The sequence below is a fragment of the Phalacrocorax carbo genome, chromosome 14, assembly GCF_963921805.1.
Source record: "Phalacrocorax carbo chromosome 14, bPhaCar2.1, whole genome shotgun sequence".
In the NCBI taxonomy this organism is placed as follows: Eukaryota; Metazoa; Chordata; class Aves; order Suliformes; family Phalacrocoracidae; genus Phalacrocorax; species Phalacrocorax carbo.
The window spans coordinates 10,672,000-10,692,795 of record NC_087526.1 but is presented as its reverse complement, the minus strand read 5'-3'; the positions used below and the strand labels follow the sequence as shown (position 1 = coordinate 10,692,795).

At 39.6% G+C, this 20,796-nt stretch overlaps 1 protein-coding gene across 5 annotated transcripts in view; it reads left to right on the top strand.

The window, feature by feature from the left end:
• The window catches only part of NCOA3 (nuclear receptor coactivator 3), an 88,091-nt gene that overhangs the window by 11,592 nt on the left and 55,703 nt on the right, over positions 1-20,796 (top strand). For all 5 annotated transcript variants that reach the window (XM_064465669.1, XM_064465668.1, XM_064465667.1 and 2 more), the window contains exon 2: positions 8,705-8,746. The gene's annotated coding sequence lies outside the window, so the exon portion shown is untranslated. The remainder of the gene's footprint in view (positions 1-8,704; positions 8,747-20,796) is intronic.

The following is a 20,796-nucleotide window of genomic DNA, read 5'->3' as shown; positions in this document are numbered from 1 at the left end:
CCCCTCCCAGCCCCTTGTGCCCCCCCAGCCCACTCGCTGCTGGGGTGAGAGGCAGCAAAGGCCCTGGCTCTGGGTAAGCCCTGCTCAGCAGGAACGACAACACCCCTGTGCTATCAGCCCTGTTTCCAGCACAAATCCAAGCCAGAGCCCCACACTGGCTGCTGTGAAGAATATTAACTGTATCTCAGCCAAAACCAGAACAAGCAGTAAAGAACTTCAAAAGCTGGTGATGCTTGTTTCTAAATGAGCTTGCAGAGTAGATTGATAATACTTGGCAGCATTTATAGAGTCAGTGCTTAATAATCTGTAGTGGAGCTGTCACTTAAGTTCTAACTTTCACTTCCACAAAATCCAGGTTAAACTTTTTTGTCTGAAGATTTTTTTAAATGGAGACAAACAGAACGGGAGGGAAGGACAGTACAGAACAAGTTTTGTCTACAGCTATGTCTTATTTTATACCAAAAGTGCCTTTCATGTCTAGGTCTAGATAGTTTCCCAAGTTAACCTGTAGAGCTAGGCCAAAATAAACAACTATGTGCAAAACTGAAGACAAATTATTGTACTCTGATAAAAGGTATATTTACTGTGGGAAGCTGTTGCTAAATGGAAACATATTCAATGTCCATATGAACACCTGTTCAAAAGGAATCTGTCAATGCCTGTACGCAGATTGACAGGACACGGGTCAATGTAGAATATGGCCATCTTACCTGCAGCTTCACAGAAGTAATGGAAGTGGGAGAAGTGGCACATAACAGTAATTTATGTAATCAGTCTCAAATAATACTTCTTTGAGCTAAGGTGGCATGTTTCTAGACCTCCAAGAGCAACACAGCTGAACCCTTTTGATTGGTAATTGCACTATTACACACAGTTGCCAAAATAATTGATGGTTTTTTGGATTTAGGGCCCTGTTGAATGTCTGCTTAGTATTGTCTGGGAACTTTTTTTCTGTTTTCTGTCTACCTTTAGGTTACAGTTATGGATGCAGGAGCTCCTTGGCCAGGTTTCAGGGCGAGGACTCCACTGACAGAATTAACTGTGGACTAGACTCTTTAGATTGGAGTGTCCAAAAGCCTGTTTTAAAGTGTATGACTTCACTTCTAACTGTGATTAACTCTTAGCTGACACACAGATACCACCAGTATGGAGGTTATGATAAGGGCAAACCCATGAAGTGAGCTGACTTTATGAGAGTCAGAGTGGTCCTAACCCTTGCTTCTAATTAGAATACACGTATGTTTTACCTATAATAGAATCTCTTGAACATCATCAAACTCTGAAACTTATGATTGGCCTTTTCTGCTGGTTTGAGGTTAAGAAAAAGATGGGTCTTGAAACTGCAGTTTAGTTTTAAAGTGAACTTTAATGTCTGACTGCTAGGTTGTTATAATTAACTGTCTTAATCTGTTAATTAATTATTTGTCTTTAAACAGAAATGGTTCTACTGAACATTTCTGTTAACTAGCACTCTTCAATTCTAGATGTTTCATTTTTATTGCTTTTTCAGTAATGATTCACCTTTTTCTTCCGCTTTCAGAGCTCACAACAACTAGTATCATGCTATGTAGAGAAAAACTCTTTGGGGCAACACTATTCTGTAGTGCAAAGTTGGTTTGAAAGTTTACTCAAGGTGATGAGGTTGTACAGGTGAGACTGAAAATATTCTAGCATTCAAAAATAATCCATTGTGCTCACATTTTGCATTAAGCTTGACATAGCAGGGCTCCATAAAGTCTATTTATATTGGAGAATCTGAGAAAAGACAATAAACTTTCTTCATTATGTGCTATTGCAAGGTTTCTTCCGTAGATTCATTTCCTGCACCAAGGACTGCTCTCTGGATTAACACACTGAACAGCTTCAACTTCCAGTAGTGCATTATTATAGAGTACTTTAACTCTTGCGCTGTGTGGACTTGTATAGCCTTAGTCACTTGTATTCATAGATAGTATTCAATGTCTATCAGGGCACTGCTGGTTTTTTAAATAATTCTTAAAAAAATCTGGTAACTTCCTCCTTAAATAGTAATTATAATACCGGGTAGATGCACTTATTATGGATCTGTTGCACCAGATTGGTGGTGTCAGCTGAGGATGTACCACATTTGTGGTGGTGTTACTATGGCAACTGCCTTCTAAGAGCTGTCTCAAGGTCACTCATCAGTTGTAGCCTGGAGTGTTTGCTGCTTAAGCAAAACATCTACACCAAACAATTCAGGAAATGATTGTTCTGCTTTGAGAAAGCAACAATAGGGATGCAAAGCAGTATTTTATTTTTGGGGGAAAGGAAATTCTCTTTCATTACATATGTCTGTCAGATATTTGAAGGCTCTTGGATTCATTGAGGGGTGGATTTTAGTTGAAATGTAAATCATAAGTAATCTAGTATCAATGGTGTGAAATCGTCTTAGTTAAAAGCAAAACAAAAAACAGAACCTGTAGAAGCTGAAGAACTTGAATAAAAATTAGTGACCAAGGCTGAAGGTTATGGTGTAAAAATTAAGCCTACACTGGTGAAAATTTAGACAAGATGCTGAAAACCTGTGCTGAGTTGAGAATTCAGAGCTTCTTATACTTGAGGGCTTTTTGTGAGACATCCAGATGCATTCTTGCATCTAAATCCTTGTGGATGTAGTTAGAGAATGTCAAATACACTTAGCAGCATTTTCAGTCCAATGCACCATCATTCAGAGAGAAGGCTAGCGAAGGGGTTGTTCACAAAGTTGATTTTGTCTGAGGTTACAAGAGATTCTATTATACTACATGCATAAAATTGAACCCACTATACAAAAACTTGATTAGAATGACAAAGTGCTGTTCCCTTGGTTTGGATAGTTACCTGACTAGTAAAAAGCTACCAGGTTTTACATGGCTTTTTGGTTGGTTTTCCTATTTGGATTTGAACATGGTTTTCCTCTTATTGCATCATTTCATGGGCTAAAGTAGTAGTATGATAGCAATAGAAGCAGCCACTAGATTCAGCAGTTGGTATTATGTCTGACTATATCTCCATCCTCTTTCATAAAGTGGTAAGCTTTTGATTTGAGAACTTAATATATTCAGATGGCAATTTAATCCCTCCTTTTGCTGCTTAGGCTGAACAGACCAAGTTCTTCTAGCTTCCTCTCAAAAACATGAATTAGCTGGTCTCCCACACACACCTCTGTTTTAACTTGATTAGCTTGTAGGTTTGGGGAATATTGTTATTTCCCAAGTGCATGATTTGTGTATCTCGTACGAAGAAATATTTTACAGAGCTGTTCTCGGAATAATTTCTGTTAACATCTCTGGAGCTGCTGGCCAGAAGTTGAGAAGTCACTTCCTGTAGTGTGATCTAGATTTGGTGCTATTTCCTAGAACTGGATTTGGAAATGTCTATTTTTAAATAAATGCAACCGAGACCTGTCTTTGAGACCTTTAAGAGTTGGGATTGACTGGAATTTTTATACAAGCAGGTTCAATAGTAGTTGTCCACAGAACCCAGAGAGCTCCATCCTTGGAGTACTACTAGTACTACACAGAAATGATAGGTGAGCTGGAACTTCTATTTCTAGATTAACAGGATAAACATATATTTAAGGCAGGAATGAAAACATGAGTTAGGGATATCAGATTAGTAATCCAGTTGCCTTCTACCCTCAGTAAAACAAGACTAGACCACAGTAAGAGGGTGGAAAAGAGTTGTATGTTCAAACTGTTGGTAAAAGGGGGTTAAGAAAAATGTCTACTTGAGTAAGGTTCGTCTCTGAGGCATTCATGTTGTGTCGGTATCTTTTTCTCCAAAGTAAGCAGTCTGTTAAAATTTTAACACACATTATAGCATGAAAACACTAGTGTATCCATTGCTATGGTGTGAGGCCATAGCAAGAGAAAAAGAACAATTTTCACCTGTGCCACATCACAGAGGTTTCCAGGGCATGATACACAAGTCATTTTCACATGGTATGAAGTAGTGGCATATACAAGCACTTCCTTGTCTACAAAATAAACAGCCTTACGCAGGTGACTAAAGTGGACATGGGCAAGTATTTACTGAGAGATAATTTAAGCCACAGGACTCGTATCTGCCTTACTAATTACTAAGGACATGCTCGCAGTCTGAGGTACAGGCTTATCACCCCAAAGCTGTCAGTGCAATCCCCTAGCTGTACCACCACAGGATGGCTATCTTGTCGCACTGGACTGTGAGCCTCTGCTGAGCTCCATGGCAATTTCATCCAGATACTGTAAACCAAATTGTTGCTGAATGCCACATCTTGGCTACATGACTGGTAAAAGGTAACTTCAAAGCTGCCTAAGGCATATTCATGCAAATTTCATTAAAAGAAAACATTGTAGAGCAGATACCATTATTATCTGCTTAAAAGACGAATTGTATTTGTATTTCACTTCATGCGCACTCAGAGGGTTTTCTGAAAGTGACCAGGCTAGACTTGTGGGTCAGCCTTACGCTTGTGTTTTTCATGGTATTTTACAGGATACTATTCCTGTTTAAGAACTGTCCAAGAGTTCATAAGACCCAGTCTGATCGTCCACACTGTTACAGGTTTCTTGAGGATGCAGCTAGTTGATATCTTTTAACAAAAGCAGGTGTGCTAAGATCCTAGACAGTGGCAATGTTTTCTTCCAAATATATGTACTGGCTATATACAAAATAGACTCAACTTTAGCTACACTAATTGTCTCAGCCACTTTAAAAGTTCTTTTTTTGCAGTAGCAAGGCTGTTTCAACTTTATAATGTAATGCAAGGCTGTTTCAACTTTATAATGTAATATTTTGAACAAAAGGTTGGATGCTTTCCTATAGTCATACTCACTCCCCTGAAAGTTTCTTCTATTATAGAGCCTTGATATTTAGTAATTCCAATCCAGTCTAGACTTGTTTTTTCTGGAATAATAAAAAACTCACAAATCTTCCAGGCTTTTCTTCCTCCCCAAATAAAGTTAGCAAGGCACTTCACCACAGATTGATTCATTTAGAAAAGATTTTAATGTAGTTATTGTTAAAAACAACAAAAAAACCCCACCCTGCCAACAAAAAAACCCTGTGCATAAAATGGAATGTTTCTCTCCTAGAGTTACACCGGCTCCATAGCATCAACAGTGGAAAAAAATAAGTAACAGCCCTGGAGAGGCTTTAGCTACATCAGCTGAAACAAGGGTACATCCAGGGCTATTGGTTAGTCTAAAACAAAAACAAAACCCCACCCACAAAACACCACAAAAGAATACAGCTGAAAAATGACTTGTTCTAACTTGCCTAGTAGGTAGCATTTTTAGCATATTCATACTAAATTAAAGACCTCACCTCTGAACCTGGGATTTCAGAAGCTGCTCTCTGAGTTTTCTCTGTATACTTGCATAGGAAGTCCTCATGCATTTCAACATTACTTTCAAGAACCTGAGGGGCCATGGAACACAATTAAGCAATTGCTTAAGTTCTTAAGACAAGATTGGCCACCATGGGTTAGTTCACAGCTGGTATTTCACACCTGGAGGAATTTGCACAAAGATCTGTTATATAAAACAATATTGTAAACATGTTTTGCAGAACAGATGAAGCAGCTTTTATATTAAAACTTTATTAACTCTTATGATACACCAAGTAGATTCGGACAAAGCAGCTAGTTTTCCAGAAAAATTGTACCACTGGCACTTTCTTTTTTGAAGCATGCCTGGAATAAGCCTAAGGTGTAAAGCTCCTTGCCTGCATTTTTAATCAACTTAAATTTCTTCACTGGCAACTACCTTAGCAGGTCTTTCCTCATTCTAAGTGCAAGAAGAATTTCTTGACAAAGTCTGCTAGAATGTGGCATTATCTTGAATCTGCTTTGCTCCATGCATTCAGTGCTTGCAGTCCTAGATCATATCTCCGTTTGTCAAAAAGCTAGAGAAACAGAAGGACAAAGGACAGATCAAGCGTCAGATAAAACAAAGAATACTTAAGTGCTTTAATAATTTTAGATAAGCAGAAAGTGCAGCTTCTAGAATTAAGATGTTTTGGTTGTTTTCCATTTGGGATAATTGTTTATCTTGGGTTTGCTGCCATATATCCAGATGTGACTAAACTGTCTCCAGGCAAAAGTTTACCACAACACTTTTCTATTGCTCTAGCTACAAGGATACTACTGTCATCTTGGAAATGTTAAGTTCTGTATTAGTTACAATTTACCACGACAGAGCAGAAGTTACTGATGTCAGAATTGGCAGAAGCTAGTTTAATCCTCTTAAAGTAAGTTAATGCTTGTGTGCAGTAAAATAATATGGAGATGGGCACTAATTCATAGTTTTGCTAGCAGTCATCTGAAAGATTTCAGTATCTGCCACGTGCATATAAATGTGTCATGGTCTCTGCTAGTGCTAACACTATCTCTAGGAAAAAAAGGTGGTACTTCTGTCCTAGACTTCTTGAAAGAATTCTGGCCTCCAAACAGGGCTATCTGTCATATGATACAGGTGCTCACCTATAGAGGAATGCTCAAAACCAGTTTATTATCTCTTAAAGACAAGCAGATGCTCATGCCTCTTCCCTACTTGTTAGCATCCTTGAAATGCAGAATTACTGGGCTTGTTTTGAAAGGTGTGTGGTCTTTCTTCCAGTTCACTATTATGTAATCTCTCTGCTTTTCCCTAGCAAGTCAATCATGAGATTGTCAGGATTGGTTTTATCTTGTGAAATGCTTTAAGAAGTATCTTCAGCAGGTCTTACAGGAGTGTCCTAAATTTCACAATTAAAAAGGTATGCTAAAGAAATTGTTCCATTAGTGTCAAACTATATGGATGTGAAGACTACATTTCTCTGTGAGCTAGAGCAAAGTGGGAGTCTAGAATTTGTGGGGGTTTTACAATTTTTGAATGAAACTTACGCTTACAAAGCACACAGTGATTATGAAAAAATAATAGCAAGCAATTAATTACTACATTCTAAAGCAATCTGTAAACCTTGATTTGGTGTACTGTGACAGTGTGAGATTATGTTAGTTGGCTAGGTCTAAGTAACTTCCAACTGAATTATTCGTTGGACTAAAAATTTTGGGTTTTTTAAATACATAAATTTCTATATCAAACTAACTTTCTAGCTGCTCCTAATCCTTTCTCAAATATTAAGTTTCTGCTAATGAGAAGGGACTTGACTAAAGTTAAAAATAGAGCACGTTGAACTTGACATGAACCTTAATATCTTTTCCAGCTTTTGCAAGGATTGCATTGAGGATTGTGTATTGTTTAGTTGGTTTCTCACTGATTAAAAGTATTGAAATAAACTATGTATTGTGAAATAAAGCTGCTGCCATTGCTTTGTTTACATTTTGGATATCTTATCTAAATGTTACTTTACAAATTTAATGCAAAGTTCAAGCTTGGAGATGGGATTTCTAAGGCTTACTACAGCTTTTTTCCTCCCTAAAGGCAAAATATATTGTTGAAGACATATGACAACTGAAATGTGTTTATTGTCACAGCCTAAAACAAACTTGTTTTGTTTATTTGGGCTTTGGATAAAGCCAGTGTGGCAGATCAGATATTTCACTGTATGGAGTTTGTTACTACAGCCTTACAGAACTTACTAGTGTTGTTTGAACTTGGTTTTATACAGACCTTTCTTCTGCTTATTGTAAATTCATTTATTGACTTAACTGATAAGTTTGCTAATTACTTTATAAGCATAAGACTGATCTTGACTAAAATAACTCTGCAAAGCTTACTGCATGAAGATTTGGTAAACTCTTAAGAGAAAACACCTCTCTCTAGTACTTCTTGTTCTGGGAGTAGGTCCTAATAATGGCTTGCTTACCTCCGATCTTTGATTCTTGCCCTCTAAGAATGTAGACTTGGTAACTACAGGTAGTAGTTACAATCACTATCAGGGTGGTCACTGAAGAAGAAACGATAGAGATTCAAGGGAACTTTCTCTTCTGGGTGAGTGGCTGTATGTATCCCCAGCACTTGATTTAGGAGGCTTGTCCTTATTCTGAGTGATGCTTTTGTCTTTATTCCTAGTGATATACTTATAGCAGGTCTACTTCTCCCTTAACCAATAGATTTTTTTGCTGAATTTTCTTCTCCTCGGCGTTAAAAAAACCAACCAACCAACTGAATTAATTATTCTGTCAAAATGACAGACTAGTGCTAAGCAGGGTTCAAAAAGTTGTGTTGTGAGTTGTCAGTGAAGAAAAAGAATGCAAAATTGAAAAAACTGTATTATCCAGTCATGTTACGCCTTCCTTGTGAAAAGAGTATAGTGGACTTCATCTTTCTCTGTATTTTTTTAAAGATCAAAGCTAAATTTTTTTAATGAGAAACAGAATTTGCTAGCACTTCTCTGCCATCTCTTTTTTTTTTTTTTAGCTTGAGTACAAGGTGGATGTATACAAAAGAACCACAAGTGTCATGGAAAATCAACAGGAAAAAAGTGTTCCTCTGTAGTAATCTCACTTATTGTGTTCCTCCTCCTTATTATCAGACGACAGCTAAAAATAAAAAACGGATACTTTCACATAGTGTAGAGCCTCACTACAGAACTGGCTGCCACAGAATATTCTAGCTGTATTCGTTTTCATGGGTTCAGAAAGAAACTTCTGTAGAAGAGGAATCCAGCTGCTGGGAAACTCAGTCCTTTTTGAATGAGGAAATTCCTGAGCTGTAGATTGTGAAGTTTGAGAATATGCTGAAACATGTTCATATGCTTACCTTTTTCTTTCTAGGCATTCCTGCTGGACTCTGTTGGAGAGAGAACACTGTGCTAGGTAAGTCTTCTCTACTTGACTTAATTGTCCAGGGCTACTTTCACTTACGAGGACTGATCCAGAGAAAACATTTGTATTTAGGGTGTTAGGAAAAGGGAGAAAATAATTTCAATTCCCTTAAAAAAATAAAGATATCTTCTTATGTTTGACACTAATAATGTATATAGTTTGCTCTCCTACACCTCCCTGAAACTTAGGAAAGGTGTGGTATGTTCTGGCCTCGTTATGTAAAACAGTAACTAATGCTAATGGGCTTCTGGGGGATACTTGGGCCACTAAAGGATATTGCTCTTAAAAGTTGTGGGATTGAGTCGTAGCATCCTGTGTATATATCTGCCTTTAGTTTTTAATTCTCTGTATCACTGAAACTGCAGTTTTCTTCTTTTTGAAGTAGCTGATGATGTGAATACTTAGAACAGTTCTTTTGAAACAAAGGTGATGAAATGGTATTTCTTAGACAAAGCTGTTTTGGGCCCAGAGTGGCTATCAGGCTAATCACTGGTGGTTTTTGGTTTGGTTCTGGTTTTTTTAGTGGGTTTTTTGTTTTATTTGGGGTTTTGTTTTGTTTTGTTTCCCTAACTTCTGGGGTAACCAATTTAGCTTTCAACACTCAAATGGGTTAATGTGTCATGCTCTATACCTGTTGCTGGAGAGTAGTGAAACTGATAACTTTAGACATTCTATTCAATGGGATTTTGGTCTCAAGGAAGGAAGCACCTCCTTCAGAATAGTCTCTTCCGATAAAATCAGCCTCTTCACTCTGGAGTTTAGCAGGTGCCCTGAAATAAAATTCAAGTGAGCTAGCTTGATTAGAATAAGGGAAGGTTAAAGCATAATTAAGCAAATGAGACAGTGGAAGGAAAACCTTTGGAGAATGATGTCTTCAAAGCACAGAAAAGATTGTGTTTTCTTTCAGATAGCTGTGTTTATGAAAATGTTACAGCTCCTAAGCAATGATTTGCAGACAGATGACACACTGAGGTAAATAATATGTGGTGGAGAGAAGAAATAAATAACTTTTGCTCTTGACTGGATGGAGACACTTGTCTAAGCATATTGTCTGTCATAAATCTACTTGCAGTGAAAAAAACCTTAAATAACAGCATTTTTATTCATTAAGACAGAACTAATGACATCAGACTTAAGTTTTGTATGTTCTTTTCTTGGGTTCCCTCCGTGGTATGCTATGTTTATCCTGTTATTGTATGTACACTGTTATTTATAGGCTTAATCTATATGAGAATCTAACAAAGTAAGCTTCCTACTGGTGAATGCTCAAGTGTAGGTAAGGCTTTGTAACTTTCTGAACTTTTAATGAACTGTTCAGTACAATAAAAATACTTAGTGGGCTTTTAAAAATGAAATACTAAAGCTATGCCATGCCTAGAGACAATATTAGTAACTTTTCTCTTAAAAATTTTGACAGGGCCCAAGAATATAAGATTCTGACTGTGGTGTACCTAAACATAACTTCCCTTTTTTTTTTTGAGTTCCATGGAAGTGTGATGTAGTGTAATAAAAGGTCACTTAACTGGACAAATGCAGTGTGGTGATTACTGACAAGAAAACACGTTGAAACAGCTACGTGTATAGCTGATATACTCCAGTTGTATGACATAAATGCATGACTGGTGCTAATCAGTTAGTTACATGTTTGATGTGCTCACCAGATGCTCATAAAAAAGCCTCTCAGTGCAGAGGTGTGGCTGAACGCTAACATTAAAGCTTAGCATCGAGTTAAACTTCGAATTAAACTGCAGAATGACCTGAAAGTCTGGTAAAAGGGGAGTTGTTTAAATCGTGGTGGATGCATCGTGGATGTCTCATTGGCAGACAAATGTCCAAACAGTGGTTCCTCAGCTCACGGTTTTATTGAGTGTAAGATGCAATTCAGTCGTTCCTACTTGTATGGGAACTGAAGAGACAATGCATGTAATAAAAAGTAATAATAATAAAAATTCAACAGCTCTGTCCTGGCGCTTCTTCCAGTCCACTATATAAAAATACATAAAATTGCTTCCTAATGTTGTGAAACTACACAACTACTTAGCCATTTATCTATAAACAAGGAAGCAACTGGATCTGAAACAAAACATTACAAATGTTTTTGGCACTTGGAAGGATGTGATCCCTTTTTCTGTTTCTGGCAGTCACTGACCTCTTGTACTAACTTCCAGAATGGCTGCAAATCTTCCTAAAATTACTTGGAATTTCTGTGCTATATGATGCTAGTGTCATTTTGGAGAGATAAACATCAGTGTTTGAGAAGTGCTGTTTGTATAAAACCTTTAATGAGCAAAACTGATTTTCTGCTTGCTGTAAGGAAGTTAGGGGGCTTAATGTGAGATTTGTTGAAAAATGTCTTTTTAATGAAATTGAAGGTATTGCTTCTTTAACAGAACATTAGAAAAACTAGAAGTGTAAGGTTTTTATGCAGTGGAAAAATCTTTTTAAAGAATAGTAAAGTTTGGACAAAAAAAAAAATCCAGAGGGCATTGAGAGTCTTATTCAAAAGGATGCTCCTTTTTCTCATAAATTGGGGGAAAAAAAAATAATCCTTTGTGGTAGGAATTAATGTGGTGGTCAGGAATACATACTTTGTGTCCAGTAAAGATGGACTGGACATACTAACGGATGTATGCAAAATGTAAAGAGTACCTTAGATTAATAAAGCATACATGCTTAAATCAGCACCAAAAAGAATGTGGTAATACGTTTTAAAATTAAGACAAAATAGGATTATTTGTAAAGTAGTCTCGTCTTAGTAGCCCGTTGTTATAATGGTACCAGTTCATCATTGGGCCACAGTACGTAATTGTCTGATGACAATGTTTTACTGAAAATGGTAGAGAAATGATGCATCATTGGTCCAAACACTGTGAACAAAATTAGAGCTGGATGGTCAGGGTTTTGTTCAGTCAAGTTTTGAAGGTCTCTTAGCACAGAGATTTCATAGGCTGTCTGAAATGGGCTCCTGTGTTCAACCACTATTTAAAAACTGAAATTTAACTCGTTGCAGGTAGCAAAGCTTGCCTCTTGCCCTTTTGTTGTAGGCCTTGGAGGAGACTCTGTGACTCTCTAGTCTATCATCTCTCTCTAGGTGCTATTTTTTTGTCTTGTATAGCATTGAACAAGACTTTGGAAAAGACCTTTGGGGTTTTTTCCTCCTCCATTTTAGCTTAATTTTTAAATAATTGACACCTGAAATCTAAGATTTGAGTGACATGTAAAATAACATTTCAGCTTTCAGTTTTGTGCGGTACATTTCAGCAGGTGCTCTGTGTTATAACCATTGGTACGCAGAGGATGGGCAACATGTGAAATACGACAAGATAACTTGACTGTACTGTGGAGAGACAAGTTAACTAAATTTGGGAGTGGTTCTATTCTGCCTTTATTTTGCAGTTTAGCTGAAGGTATTCTACTAAGCTCTGGTCACTATGAATATGAAATATAGTGAGGTATATGAAAAAATAGAGCAAAAGGGATTTTTAGCTAATGAAATGCTCAGATTTATTGGTATACTCTAGATAGACAGCTGTCACTTCAAATCTTGAATGGTAAGCATTTGTGTTGACCTAAATGAACACCTTTTGCAGCTATACTATCTACACTCAAACTTAATCAGATTTTAATTATAGCATTGAGCTAGGGACATTTCCATATTTCAAGGTCAAATTGTGTTTTAGAAGTGTCACCTTTGTATTAAGTAGCTGTACTTACTCCTTACAATGAAGTAAATCATATGTAAGCACTGATGCTATGCATGGAAAACGTAAAAACTATTTTGATTTCCTTTCTTCAGTAACTTGCTTTGGTTTGGTCTCTGATCTTATACTCTCAAATTTGAGAGTCTAGTTATGCCAAAAACTCAGGAAACTTCATTAACGGACCTTTTATTATTATTACGTCAGAGGAGGACAAGATCTAATTTTAAAAGCAAAGGGTGTGTTTGTGTTTTTCAATAAATTAAAAAAAATTATGCCTGATAAAAAGAGGTACCAAGTGGAATTGTAAAAAGCACTCTTAACACAGCAGGCATTTCACTCCTGTTGAAGCCTGTGTGTGTAATATGGCCACCCCTAATGGATAGCTGTCTTCCCCTGCCCTCTCCCCATAGCACTCAGCCACTTTTTCAGAATATGAATCTACATTTTTAAAATGGTAATGTATCCAGAGCTTTGATTAAAATTAGTTGTTTTACCGTGTAAAATAATATATTTACTGACATTAATTCTATAGCTTAGTTCCTGTGCAAAGGCATGAATAAATGCCTGTAAGTACTGCATCTGCTGACTAGCAAAATGTGCCGCAGGCAAGCCAAGGTGATTTATGGACTGTACAGGCATAGAGTCCTGCTCATGTGCTCCTCCTTATTGGTGGGTGTAAATATTTCCAGCAGTTATATCAGTGATTGAAACGCTAGTTTAAAGTCTGCTCTGAATTAATATTCTTAATTGGAAGTTGCGATCTCTCATAATCAAGACAGTATATATCAGTGTTTTTTACTCTTCACAGGAAAAAAAACCGCCTGTGTCCTAATTTGAATGTCACTGAAACTGCCTATGTACCCGTGCTGGGCAAAGGCCAGGTGAGGGTATGGGGTCCTGGGCAGACTTCAGTTCTCCATTTATAAGACCATTAGTTATCGCGGCATAGTAATGTGAACATGGCTGCCGAAATAGTAATGTACTTTGGAGATGATACAAGTAAGTGTATAGTAGTGTTTTCTGTGAACTGATTGGTGCCAGTCCCATGTAGAGTCTAATAAACAGTTACACAGCAATGTGCTTAATCATCTGCAACAAGGGTTAAAGGAAGAAGCGTTGAGAGTTGGAGTTGACCATACTATTTTACCTTTTTTTTTAATGACCTCGCAACCTTAGTATTTTCAGCGTAACTTTCTGTATGCCTTCAAAAAGCATATGGAAAAAATAGTATAACTCACCATAAGGAAATTTCTACCCCTTTTGCCAGCAAGGTTGTCATCTGGAATCCCACAGAGCAGACTGACACCACTTCGGTCCCTGGGCTGAGCATGGGCTAGCCGCTAGAGGGGCAGGAGCAGGGTGTTTCTAGAACTACTGGCTGAGACCCCCATCTGCGGTTTCAACTGGGATCTCGAACTGCGAGGAGGGGGGAAGGGAAGGGTGGCCTTTGAGCCCTTGGTCCTGGTGCTGCCTCCTGTTTTGTGGGTGCTGTGTATGGGTGGGGCAGTATAACCTAGAAAAATGCCCCTGTTCACTAGCGGCTGTGCTGCCAGGCACTTGAACTGCTTCGTAGCTGGCAGGTTTATAGAGAAGCTGCTCTTGGTCTTTATAATGTGGTGATAAAGCATGTTCTATCCTGTCAGCACAGAGGAGCTGTGCAGTGACACAGCTTACTTGGTTAGATAAAATACTCGAGGGTCTTGGCAAGTGGTTTAAAACAAAACTGAGCATGTTCGAAGACTTTAAAGGCACTTACCGCCTGTACAGATACCTTATTGGAGTAGCAAGATGAAGTTTGGCTTGTTCAGTCATTTGATCAGTTTCTCTTCTAAAGCTTTAACTTCTCAGACTGAATAAAAGGTTATATTTTGTTCAGCTGAGTTCTGCACTCTGTTTTTAAATGTCTGAACCAATTTAATGCAAGTCTTCCACAAGAAGTACTTCTGAGGGGTGTGTGAGAGAGAGTCACTGAAGAATTAGAACAGGCTTCTGTGATGGAAAATGTTAGGCATCCTTAACCACAGATGTAGCCGTGCCTGCATAGGTAATGATATGCTTTAGAGTATTTTTCTATTTTAGGCAGATGCCCACCCGAAACCAGCAATGTTGGTTTTTTGTTTGGTTTTTTTTTTTTTTTTCCTTGGGTCACCAGTTTGTCAAAAATTAACTTTCATTCAGTAGATCCTCCTGATTTAGGCCAAGTATGAAACTTCAGTTGCAATGTTAGGTATATCAAGGCTGTTTTAAAGATGAAGTATATTAAATTGAGCGTGTGTGTTCATAAATAGAGTCACTGGGGCCCCTTTCCTAGGCTAACAGATGCCCTTGTGGGAATGTCTGTTGGTGTGTGGTTTTAAATGTTTTTCAGCAATCTGCTCCTCCCCGTTTCGTACTCCAGATTGTATAAATCTTTATTTGTACACACAAAAAGCGAAAAATACTGTTTTGGTATGGATCGTATTTTCATGACCTGTAAGCATTAACTGTGTCTGGGAATTGAAGAAACCACATTTGTTTGGCCTTATGCATAATGCAAATATGACATGTTTTTAAAATATTTTAAAATATCTTTAAAATTACAGGTGAACACAGCTAATTTCTAATTGGTTTTGCAAACAATAGGTATAGTCTTCAGAAACTGGGGAAATGCATGCTCTAGACTTCTGGAAAGAGCTTGCACGCTTTCCTGAAGTTTTTCCTAAAGGGCTTCAGAATAGGACACAGTGTAGATTGGGTGGAGCCTCACAGTTTCAGCGCGACTAAGACATGCTGTTAATTCAAGGGCAGTTTCTTATTAGCCTCATGAGCGGCATAATAAAACATAGAGGTTAAAAATAAAAAGTACATTTTCAAGAGAATTGCATAAAGTTTAGTAAAGGGTCTTCAGAATTATTTGGTTTTTTTGTAGACATGCTTGTGCATCATCGGGAATCTTTTTTTTGCTTGAAAACATGATTATACAGACTCAGACTTCAGTTAATAGGTTACTTCTGTGGTGATCTAGTAAACACTTCTAAATACTAGTCAAGTTTTGTAATTGGTGTATTTTTGGAGACAGTGTTAGAAATTGCTAGTGCGGCTTCCCATCCCCCAGCTTTCGAGCTCCGAGGAGCCTAGTTTGCTTGCAGCTGCAGTGGTAGGCATCTTTCAGGAAGTGACCTTGGCTTGTCTTAATCAAATTCAGAACACACAGAAAAGCTTCTTGGTAACATGCTGACTTGATGTAAAATTTTATAGCATCCATTTTCTTTTAAAATGAGGCCATCTTATAAAAAGGGAATTTATTTATGATATCTCAATTTAAAAGAATTTCTCTAAAATGACACTGTATTTAGAGAAGGTAAAACAACAAAAACAAACTGCTTTTTTACTGAGAGGAAAACAGCTTTTTATATATGTAATTAAGTCTTAAATTACTATTGGCAAAACTATTTTAGCCTAGCTAAACTATGAAAATACAATGTTATTTGATAGCATTTTCATTGGTGTCTTACCATTTTTGAACTAGAGTGGAAAAGCTTGGTAGTACGGCATGATCTCAATCAGCTAAGATCCTCATGACGTCTTCAACTTTGACTTGATGTATTTTAATCACTTACTGCATCTTTTTTTAGCAGCTCTCAGGGCATTAAACATAACCTCATAGTAGCTGTATTGAGCTGTTATGCCTATTTGCATAGATGGAGAAAGGACTCTACCTGTGCCTGCTCAAGAAATGACTGTTTGACCTTGCCTACCAGCTGGCAATTGTTTTGTTGGCTGCTCTTAAATTGAGTGGTTGACTATTCCTGAAGCAGGTTTTAAGAGCTTTGCATGATTATCTTCTTGCCCAAAACTTTTGTGAATTGAACTAACAAAAAGGAGATTGTTGGCAGTATTTTCAGCTGGCATAGCTGTTTGTAAGATATCCGTCTATCCTCCCTGGGTACCTACACAGAGGGCTGAGACCAGAATGCCTTTCATCATTACAAAGTGCTGTGAATCCCTTTAAGATTCTGTGTAAGATAATTTTACCAATTTTCAGACTGCATTTTTCTGGAGAATTAGTAATAGCTGCCACCTGACTGATGTTTTTTCCTGTAGGTTGTCATGTGCATTATCTTGAACTATTTACCATCTGGTTGGTTTCAGGGTTTTGAAAACTGAGTTCTACTTTATTTAACTGGCATCTTCAGCATAAAGTTCTTCTGCACGTCTGGCATATTTAGTCATTTTACCTCTTCACAATTATATTGACTCTCGTAATTGTGCACTGTGGTGGAGATCTGAGTATGCTAACATACATGTTCTCAAGTTTTTCTGACTTGACTGCTGCCTGTTTTGGAATGGTTTAATTCGATGTTGTTTACCTGGCAAATGTATGTTGTGACTTGCCATTCTACTTGGTATTGAGTCAGAGTTGCCACTCGCTCACGTCAGTGTCTGTGTAACCCCACCCCTTTCTGCTGTGTTGAACGTTCTTAGGTTACTTTGCGTCTGAATTTGCCTTAACTATGTGCTTTATACACTTCTCTTCATGCTGCCTCATGTTATATTGTCTGTTATTGCACCAAATTGAGAACTCTTCATCCAAATCTTCACTTAAAGTCCTCTTTCCTTGTGGTGTGCAAGGCCAATAAAGATGTGATAAGTTTGTTGCTCTCCGTGTTCAAGTGTGGTTGATACTCACTTCCCAGATCAAGTGGATGCCAAAGCACAATCACAGATTGTGTCATTCAGTATTTGCTGTCTTCAGCATTTTTGTCAATCTCTTAGAGAATAAAACTGGTCTGAGCATGGATTTTGGGATACTCCACAGTGTACTGAATCACTAAGTCAGTAGTCCCTGAGGTGAAACTACATTTGCTAGTGATGGTATTTTGAGTCCAGATGTAATTCTCTCCATTAAAATTTTAAATCAGAACTACTGATTAGGAGATGATATAACCTGAACCACTGATACAGAACGGAGGCATACAGTGGAACAAGAAGCCAGTTCTATGTTCTTCCCCTAGTTCTGTAATCGTGAAAGGAGTGGAGACTAAGATGCACCTTCTTTTTCTGTGCTAAAGCAAGACACTATATTAAAAATGTCTCACATCCAGACCATTTTCTATTTCTAGGGCTAGGTATTGCTTGTTTTCCCGTGCAAGACTGAAAAGCTGAAGATTTCTGTACCCAAGAACCACAACCTCAATGCCCATCCTCTGGGAGTAGATAGGGGGATGGCTTGTTTTGCGGTCAACACCCTGAGCCGAGTATTGCCGGGGCCGCTGTGGGGCCCGGGCAGGGCGCGGCCGGGCTCCCTGGGCTGCCCGGCCTCACGCCAGGGCAAGGACGAGTCCTCGTTTGACAAGAACCAAAGTAAATCCCCGCAGCTCCGCTCTGGCCGCGCGTTCGGCACCCTTTCCGACAATTCTGTGCCGGGCTTGTCCCGCCCTCCCCTTTCGCAAGGTCAGTCTTTCCTGTTTGCCAGCACAGCCTCGCCGCTGCCGCTTGCAGCCCCGCTGCTGTGATAGCGCCGGCTCTCGGCCCTACCCCTTAGCTTGCTGGCCCGGTTTTCAACTAAAACGGGGGGCGAGGGGACCCCCCCCCTTCTGCAGCCCGTAACTTCTGCCTCGCTGCTGCGGGGCTTCGCGCCGCTCCCGGGGCCGCTGCCCCGAGGGGCGCCGCGGGCCGCAAGGGGTTAAGGGCGGCGCTGCCCCCGCCGCGCGCTGGGGCCGCCGCGCGCTCATTGGCTGCGGAAAGGTGAAATTGAAACCACGGTAAACTTTTGACCCCGCGGCCGCGCTGGTGGAACGCCTTCCCCTGCCGGCGCCCGCGGCTCGGCCCCCCTCCCTGAGCGCGCTCCCTGGGCCGTGCCGGCCCGCGTGCGGGGGCGCGCCCGCGCGAGCCGGTGCTTACGGGGGAGCCGCGCCGCCTCCAGCCGCAGCCGGCTTCCAAAGCCCCCGCCCGCACGCCAGCAGGAGGCCGCTCGTCGGCTTCCAAGATGGGGTTTTTTTTTTTTGGTGTGGTTAAAAACAAAAAAACAACCACCGAATTGATGCTGACTATGGCGGCTAATTAGAAAGTGGGGAAGGGAGGGTGAGTCATCGGGCGGGCTGGCGGCAGTCAGCCCTGCTGCTTGATAAACGTGGTGTTTTTTGAGAGCGAAGTGATTTCTCCGTACTGAAAACCGGGGTAGAAACGTCTCCTTACTACTTCGTTCGCAGGCTGGTGCGTTAAATGCATATTTACCTAACTGTAGCTGTTCTACTCCTCTGTATCTTCCTTAAACAAAAGAATATATTTGTTCAGTCTGGGAGACAAGCGGTGCCAGCTGAACTTCACTGGCAACTTGAAGAGTGTCAGGGGCCCATGGAAGCCAAGGCTATGAGTTTTTATTTAGGGAGGCCGCCTCTAACGCATTCTGGACCGAACTGGAGCGTCTGTCACTCTCACACTGTGCAGAGTTTGTCACAACAAAAAAATATCTGTGGTCGAGAACAGTCACCTTTCCCCTGTAGCTTTGCCAAACCAGACAAATTAAAGTAGCATTACGTTTTCAATGAAGTATGAATACGAGATTCAGTTAATCCACGTTTCTTTCCCCTTAGACACGTCTGTCTTCACTGACAAAAGAATGGCTGACTTGGTTACTTTGCTGCATCAGCTGCCATTTTCTCCCTCCCCTGCTCCCAGGCACAGGTATCGGCCTGCTGTTCTTGCTGGGACATTAAGCTTACTGAACGTTAAGTGCCACTTAATCAAGGAGTCACTCAGCACCTGACTTAGAGATAACATTCAGAACTCTTCCTCAACAAAGAAACTTGATTCCTGACTACTTGAGGCTGATGTTTTCACCTCTCTAGTGGCTTGTTCTTGCAAATAGTTTCATCAGATTTATGCAGCGTGTTGGTTTTCCTAATGAGAGAGAGATTGGGGTGGGGTGGGACTCTCAACTGCTGTGATTTGGATTTTAAAAAAAATTCAGTTCAATAAGCAGCGGAGTGGTTAAGAAGTGTTTAGTTTACGGCAGCGTTAACATAGTAGGACAAGGCTGAAGGCTCGGTGTGGGCTGTTTTTGGAGTGCTGCTGTTCTCACTGCAGTTTTGTCTGGGAATTGAGGGAGTCTCCTGAAGCACTGCCAGCAGCATCAAGGGAACAATGAATATAGTATGATTAATAGCAGATCCCCTGCCCCCTCTTGTGTGCAGTTCTCCTTGCAACTGCAAAAGAAACATGCGCTTGTAATGATAGTTGGTGGCCTCCCTGTTCGTTCCAGCTAGTGTTCCCAAGCAGCAGCTATTATATAGTTTATTTTTCCCCACTCCCTGTGATTCTTTGTTCTATCCTCCCTGTGCCTGTGTGCGTCCCGTCTGCTTCTCATTGTCCGTTTTGTGGCAGTTCGTCTGCCTTCACAGTGGAGCTGCACTGAAGCTGCAAATGATACTGCTTATCACAGTGAAATGGAATAAATGTTCTTCTAAAGGAAAGAAGAGAGAGTAACAACTGCTAGGCCCTAAGAATCACTTGTGAATTCTGTTTCTGAAGTGTCATTTAAATTTCTCTATCTGAAAAGCTCCTCTTGATCAGTTGCGTGCTTGCATTGTGGTAACATTGGGTTTACGTGCCTTTTAGTGTTAGAAAGTGGTGATCTCTAAAAATATTATTGCATGTGCCAGCAGTAGGGTGGGAAACTGGCAAAAAAAATGAAAGCTGACTCCCGAGCTAAAGAAACACAAATTTCACCAGATTTGTAAATCCTATAACTTCAAAGTGTCCTACTTTGGGGGGAGTGTTACTGAAGACTGTTATTGAGAGCTAACTGCTGATCATGCGAAAACCACTAGTGTAACCTTTACTTCTAATGAAAATGGCCAGAAAGAGGGGTATCAGGGATACCGTCAATACATTTTGTAACCAAAAAGCATTAAATGCGCAGTCACAAAATGAAAAGAAAATGTGGTCTTCTGTACTGTTTTATTCTGTGCCTTTATTCAGAGTAGATGTTGAGGTTGGTTACATCTCCCCAGTTTCTTCAGGGGGGAATTGCAATCTGCTGCTTTGGAGCTGCCCTCTTAGAATTTTCAGCCCCCCCATTTCCAAACTGTGAATGAGAAATTTAAAAAAAGTTCGCACCAAGGTGTTTTCATCTCTTCTTTCTGTTATCTAGAGTAAGCAGTTCCTATTGTCACGTTTTACTGAGGGGTGGAAAGATGAGTTAGAGGAAATGCTAGAGCATAACCTCTCAATTTGGAAAATTATTTTACACTCCAAAACTCATCAGTACTTCTGTGGTGTGCTTCAAATTTCTGCTGGCTAATTTCCCCTCAGTCTCCTGGTTTTGATCACAGAGTTGTACAGTGAGCTGGACTCTGG